We start from the raw sequence: 6,581 nt of genomic DNA on the forward strand, positions 1-6,581 counted from the left end.
ATATTTATAATCAGTATGTTTTAATTTAAATATTATATCGAATTAAGGAAAAAAAATATGAATTATAATGTTCGATGTTACGTACTGAATATATGCAAAGAGAACACGAAAAATCAGTAACAATAAACTTTAAAAGGTTCTATAGTCGAAGCAACTTGTATAGAATATTAAAATCTTCTCCAGATATTCTTTATACGCTAGAAACATTCTGATCTAAAATATCAGTGTCATATTCTTGCAATTGGCAGATGAAATATCAAACACCTTTTATTTTTAAGTCATGTTGTAAAACAAAAACATACATTTAATCATTTTCCTGATTATGAGACGATCTTTATTATAGATAAATTGCCAATCACATTCCCATGGTCTAAGTGTCGTCGATTGATACGCTCAAGAACATTATTTTCAAGAAAACGAGAAAGTGCTGATTATCAACACGAAAGGTGCTACATGTACAGTAAGTTGTATATCAATTTGTACATTCCTCTCACATATAAAGTATGAAGCCAGTGATTAAAATAATCATGGATCCCATACATTTGAGAGGAGTGTAATTTTTACCGCCCTTAAGTGTTGTACAAGTATCTTTTTCCTTATCAACATTGCTCGAAAATAACACCATTGAAAGTAGAATATTATAATTGACAATATAAAAATTGATATGGATTTTAGTCTCACGATAAATCCTATTAACTCGTGCAAGAAGCGAGGCATTTATGTCTCGACTTAATTGGTTACTCGTTTGCTCTTGTTTCTTAAGATGTTATATACAATTTTAATTAATTTCGCCCTAATTGAAAATAAGAATTGGTTTTTAAGAAAGTGTAATATTTTCGTGCAACAATTTTTAACATTTTGCTTGAATAAATGAAACGCGAGCTAATGCTCAGCACTACATTTTGAGTCATAGATATTAACTAAAACAAAAATTGAACACGGTCTTCGTTAGGGGTGGAAAATAAAAATTCAGAACCATTAAAATCGAATCAAATCAATCGGTTCGACTCAATTCCAAGTATGTTTCAAATGGTTATTGATTTCTCAAACCAAAAATCGACTGATTTTGAGTCTTAATCAATTTTTTATCCGATAATCCTATTAAGTAATTAACTCCTTTTCAATAATTTTCACTAAATTTAACTCTCTGTTTCTCAGAAGTTCGCTTCCCAATTTGACATGGAACCAAATAATTCCATTACCAAAGAATCATTCGTAGTCTTCTTCTGTTCCTCATAATAAACACAAACACAACAAACTCTAAATACATATTAAGTCCCATTTGATAGCAATTTTTCACTCTCTAAAAAATTAATTTTTTAATCGTTATTTTACTATTTTAACAATTATTTTTTACTTCTTTATTCACCCAAGAATAATGCACCAGTACATATTAGCGTAAAAATACTTTCGCCCTCTTATAAAAAGAGGTAAAAAAATCGTTGGAATATATATCGCGATTTAACTCCTTCATAAAGCTTCAAGAGCATGTAAGCTCAAGGTTGGGATTCGATCTTTTTTTTTTTTTTTTAATTACTTGTCTTAAAAATACTTTTTGTGCTCTTAAGCAAGGAAAAAAACGCGATTTATCAATACATATTTGAAAATAAATTGGAGCATTCTTACCTTAAAAGGGATTCAAGATGTCATTTTTGTCTGCAGAAGCATCTGCACCTCCCTACAAAAATGGAAGGTCGCATACTATCCAAAATTGCCTTGTGAGAGGTGCAGGTGCAAATGCAGATAAACAAAGCCACCTCGACCGTCCACCACCACCATCACCTCCTCCTCCGATCAACCACCACCCACAAGAATCACATAAATTATGAGAGATTAAAATTGTTAATCTAAAAAGAAGAAAAACTTGGGTAGCATATATAATAAAGGGTGTTGGAGTTAACCTACATAATACCGACCTACATAACATGGATTTGTATGTGTATAAAAATGTATATGGCGGGAATGAATAGGCTCTCCAACACAAAATTCTACAGGTGATTGTGGTGGTCGTTGTGATATTTATGGGAAAAAGGCAACGTGCAAGACCTGGCAACCACGTGATTTGAAGGCCTGATCACGTGAAAATAGGTTTCTTCACCAATCAGGTTATGACATGTCACCGATCATTAGCTCCGGATTTCAGAATCGTGTACGAATTGCTCAAAGTAAGAGAAAAATAATAATGACATTTCTCTATTTTTTTTCTCGTATTTAAAAAATTTGAAAATTCGTTAAAATGGAATAAAAAAACTTATCATTTGTATTTTAAAATAAATAAAATAAACAATAAATACATAAATTCGACAAAATATTTTCGTCACATTAATATAATATATTAAGACCTTCTTATGGTAATACTTAGAATAATGTTATATAGCATTATTGGTGTTAGAGTATTAATTTAGATGACAATACTTGATAGTATCAATATATGAATCACGTGACGTTACATTTAAATATATCTATCATTTAATATAATGCAGTTACTATCTAAACTGATGTTGCCACCAATGAAGTTAAATAGCATTAATCTACTCTAATGACTCCCATGTAGTCATTAAAAAAAATTATCCCAACTTGAGACATTATGAATAAAAATAAACACCATATTGTAACAGGTCAAGTCTTAGGGAACTTGCCTCCACGCGCAGTAATTATTGGCATATTACAAAAAATATATGCTATGTTACGTTAAAGATTTAAGATGAAATTAAATATTTATTTAAAGCAGCTTGAGACAAAAAAGAAATGTTTTATTAAATTAAAGGTTTATGATGATTTTGCATATTCAAAAAGACTTGAGATCCGATATCCAAAATTAACTATCCAATTTGCTATCTGCCTAATAATTTATTAATTAGTTTACTTGTACACTTCTTATGTATATAATGCATTAAACATGTAGCGTCACTCATAATTTATTGATACATTAGTTTAAATTAACATATCCAATTTTTCTCTTACGGTTACTTGTGCTTAAAAATAAAGTGATATATCAATAAATTTATTGGTGGATAGCAAATTGGATGGCCAATTTTAAATAGCAGATCTCGACTCATTCGAAAACTATGTAGATACATATACTAGATTTTAAACTAAAATAATAAAACCTGACACCAATGATATCATTAATGTCATTTAGTTACACTTAGACTAGTGCTTTAACACCAATTATATTGAATAACATTACTCTTTAAACTATATCTATCCCTTTTATCAATTATCAATGTCCATTTCTTGAATTTGACATGCTCTTAATTAATTTATGTAGTTTATACTTCACATTTATACCACTTGCACTAAGGATAACCAAGTCAAAACAATAATTTTTGTATCTACACCTAACCTCCTCATAGTAATAAATTAGTTTGATCCCAACATTATGACTATTGAAAATTTTTACCGTATTTACTCGTTATAAAAAATAAGATGTATTAATTAATTATAAGTTAAAAAATAATAATGGGACAAAGAAAACTTGAAGATACAAGTTTAAAGATGAGTAATATATATGGACCATCATTGCTATAATGGCAATGTATTTATGTTTTCTTAAATAATATCATATGTAGCCTCATTTTTCTAAAAATTAATTTTTTCAAAACTCATTTTCAATTATACATTCTTTTATAAAATAATATTATATACAAACCCAAAAATTTTCCTTAATATTTTTATCACACATTCTCTATCAATCACTTATTTCCCTCGAACAAGGGAGTAATATGCTTGCTAATATCAATAATAAAGATAGGCATTTCTGTTCAAAACTATATCGAATTGATTGGTTCAATTCATTTTGGTTACGAATCTATACACCTCTGGAACTCAAAATTTAATTTGATTTTTAATATTATTTGAATAGTTCGGACAGGTTCTCTCCAGATGTATTGTATATGTAGACGTTGGTTAAATAAATAAAGGATAATTGGCACAATATTTCCTAACATTTGCCTATATAGTAGAATATACTCTCAACCTTTCATTTTTGTGCAAAACTCCCCGTAATCGTTCAAACATTGCAAAATACCCCTCGCCACTATGTCGTTAGTTTAGACGTTAAAAACACTAAAAATTACCAAAATCAATAAAACCTCAAAGGGTTCAAATCCAAACACTCACTCAATGTCCTGATCGTTTGAAACACAAATTGAGAGAGAAGCCAACATGCGATAAAGGCATAGAAACACCAAGAATTGACCAAAAATTTTAAAAACAGCAATAATTTTTCACAATTTTATGCATTGAAGGTATCCGCATGGCATTCTATCATATTATGCTATTCTTCAATTCTGTACTCTGTTAATTGGACCATGCTACACAAACATAATGATTGGCATGCGGAATGATCGAACATTCACACCTCGAGAGTCGGGCATTATTTTATTCATGCGGGGTCCACACTCCATGTGAGGATCGGTCACCCATTTTCGGGCACTTCGGCATTATTCCTGTTAATTAGGTTGGTGTTCACCGTTGGATTAAGGTATGCACTCAATGTTTCATTTGGCCATCTATTGGCGTAAGGTCTGTTTTATTGATGCTTTAGGGATTACTGTTGGTTTATTTTGATGCGTTAATGTCTGCATTCTGCTGGTTTCTTTTGCTGAATTCTACTAATTAAGGATTGTTTTGCGCAAAGCTTACCGTTTCCAGGGAGGTATTTCAAAAAGTTTACCGATTTCAGGGTTAATTTGCACCCAAACATCTCGCCAATAGACATTCTTCTTCCTCAATACACACATAAAAATTCAAAATCAACACAACAGAAATCAGAAAAGTTCAACTAAAAATCACAGTAGAACACATCTACAACACTACAAGAAAAATCAAATATATTAAAGCATTACGATAATGAAAACAACAATATTCGCTAATATACAATACCCCAAATAACAACAAAACTGAGTCTAATTTCAAAATAATTTCCACCACTCATTGCCACATCATAACAAAACCACAAAATAATTTTCATTATTCACTTCCCACTTCATTTTGGTTGAATCAAGGGTTCTTCCGTTCCAATGGACTGTTGAATTCTCTCTCAATCGATTTATTAAATAAATGAGGCATGAGTGTTTGAATTTACAGAAACTGATATATCCTTTGAGATTTTATTGATTTTGGTCAATTTTAACGCCTAAATTAATGGATATAGATGGTATGAAGTATTCTGCAACATTTGGGTGATTTGAAAGGGTTTTGCACCAAAATGAAAAGTTAGGGAGGCACTCCACAAAACATACAAATTTCAGGAAGGTATTGTGTTAATTATCCATAACTAAAAGTTAATGAATTTATTTTGTTAACTAGAAATGGTGAATTATTGCATTTTTTCTAAATATTCTCTGGATTTCAACTATTAAGATCACTGACGAAAGGGGGGAAAAAGTTTGAATCTTTTTCCTATGTAGTTTTAATGAATGAAAAATTTTATTGTCCAAAGATTCATTAGAATGTCACACTAGCACGATGTTTAATAAAGTTGGCATAGCAAGAAGCGTAAAACAAAATAAAGACGAGATCAAAGTCATCAATGGAGTACCCAAAATTGGTTTGAAATGAAATCAAGATCTTGATAATTCTAAGTGAACGCGGAGAATTAACTTGATCGATGATAAGAATGTACGTACAACCATATGGAAATTTGTGGTTTTAATTTACAACAGATGAAGGACCAAATTGATTAAGTACAATTGCAGCCTATCCTTGTACCTAATTCTTCGTGGACATCAATGTTAACAAAGGAAATGGTTGTTTTGGAAAGCAGGGAGTGGACACAGAAATAAGACCTGTCTAAGGCTTATTCAGATGCTTGACTCGACAAAGGGTCTGTGAAATTGGACAAGGGAAGGCTTGGACATATCCAATATATTACCGGACAAGTATTGAACAGATTATAAGGAGATTTCAATAAATTACACAACTGTGGATCAAATTTAATATGCTACATCACCTAGCCCTCAGGGCATATCTCCCAGTGGCAAAGGGGAGGGCGGATAGGGCTCAGCGCGGCAGTGTGCAGAGTTCGATTCCCCGTAAGGAGGAATTGGTTTTGTTGCAAGCGGGAGTTACCATATGGGTTAATAGCCTTGACCTATCCATGTGCTCTCCACCCTGGCTCCTGGGAGGCACATCCTACGATTTAACTCCTCCACAATGGCTCAGGGCAGTGTCGGTGGGGGCCCCTAAGGTTGGGGTTCAACCTTTTTTTTTTAATATGCTACATCACCTGCAGAAGAAATTAGGATCTAGCGCTGTTGGAAAGGAAGCAAAGTATCATGGCAGCTTTTAAGCTAATACAGCAAAAAGCAATTCCTGTCAAGATATTCTTTTTTTGCTGCAAAATTATGGCACCTGTGTTGCCCTGTGGACCACATTGTGCAACAGAGGTGCCAGCCATATCTCATTGGCATCTAAATGCAAAAGCTGTCCATTAAACTGCTAGCTTAAGCAGGTATGTCACCAAAACTGTGTTGGAAAGGAGACATCTGGGGTCAGTCTTCAAAGAGTGCTCTTCCTAGAGTCTTATAATGGGTAAAACCAGGTCCACGACCTGGGTTTGAGTCAATTTGTTGTGG

This window comes from Olea europaea, chromosome 2 (assembly GCF_002742605.1).
Source record: "Olea europaea var. sylvestris chromosome 2, O_europaea_v1, whole genome shotgun sequence".
NCBI lineage: Eukaryota > Viridiplantae > Streptophyta > Magnoliopsida > Lamiales > Oleaceae > Olea > Olea europaea.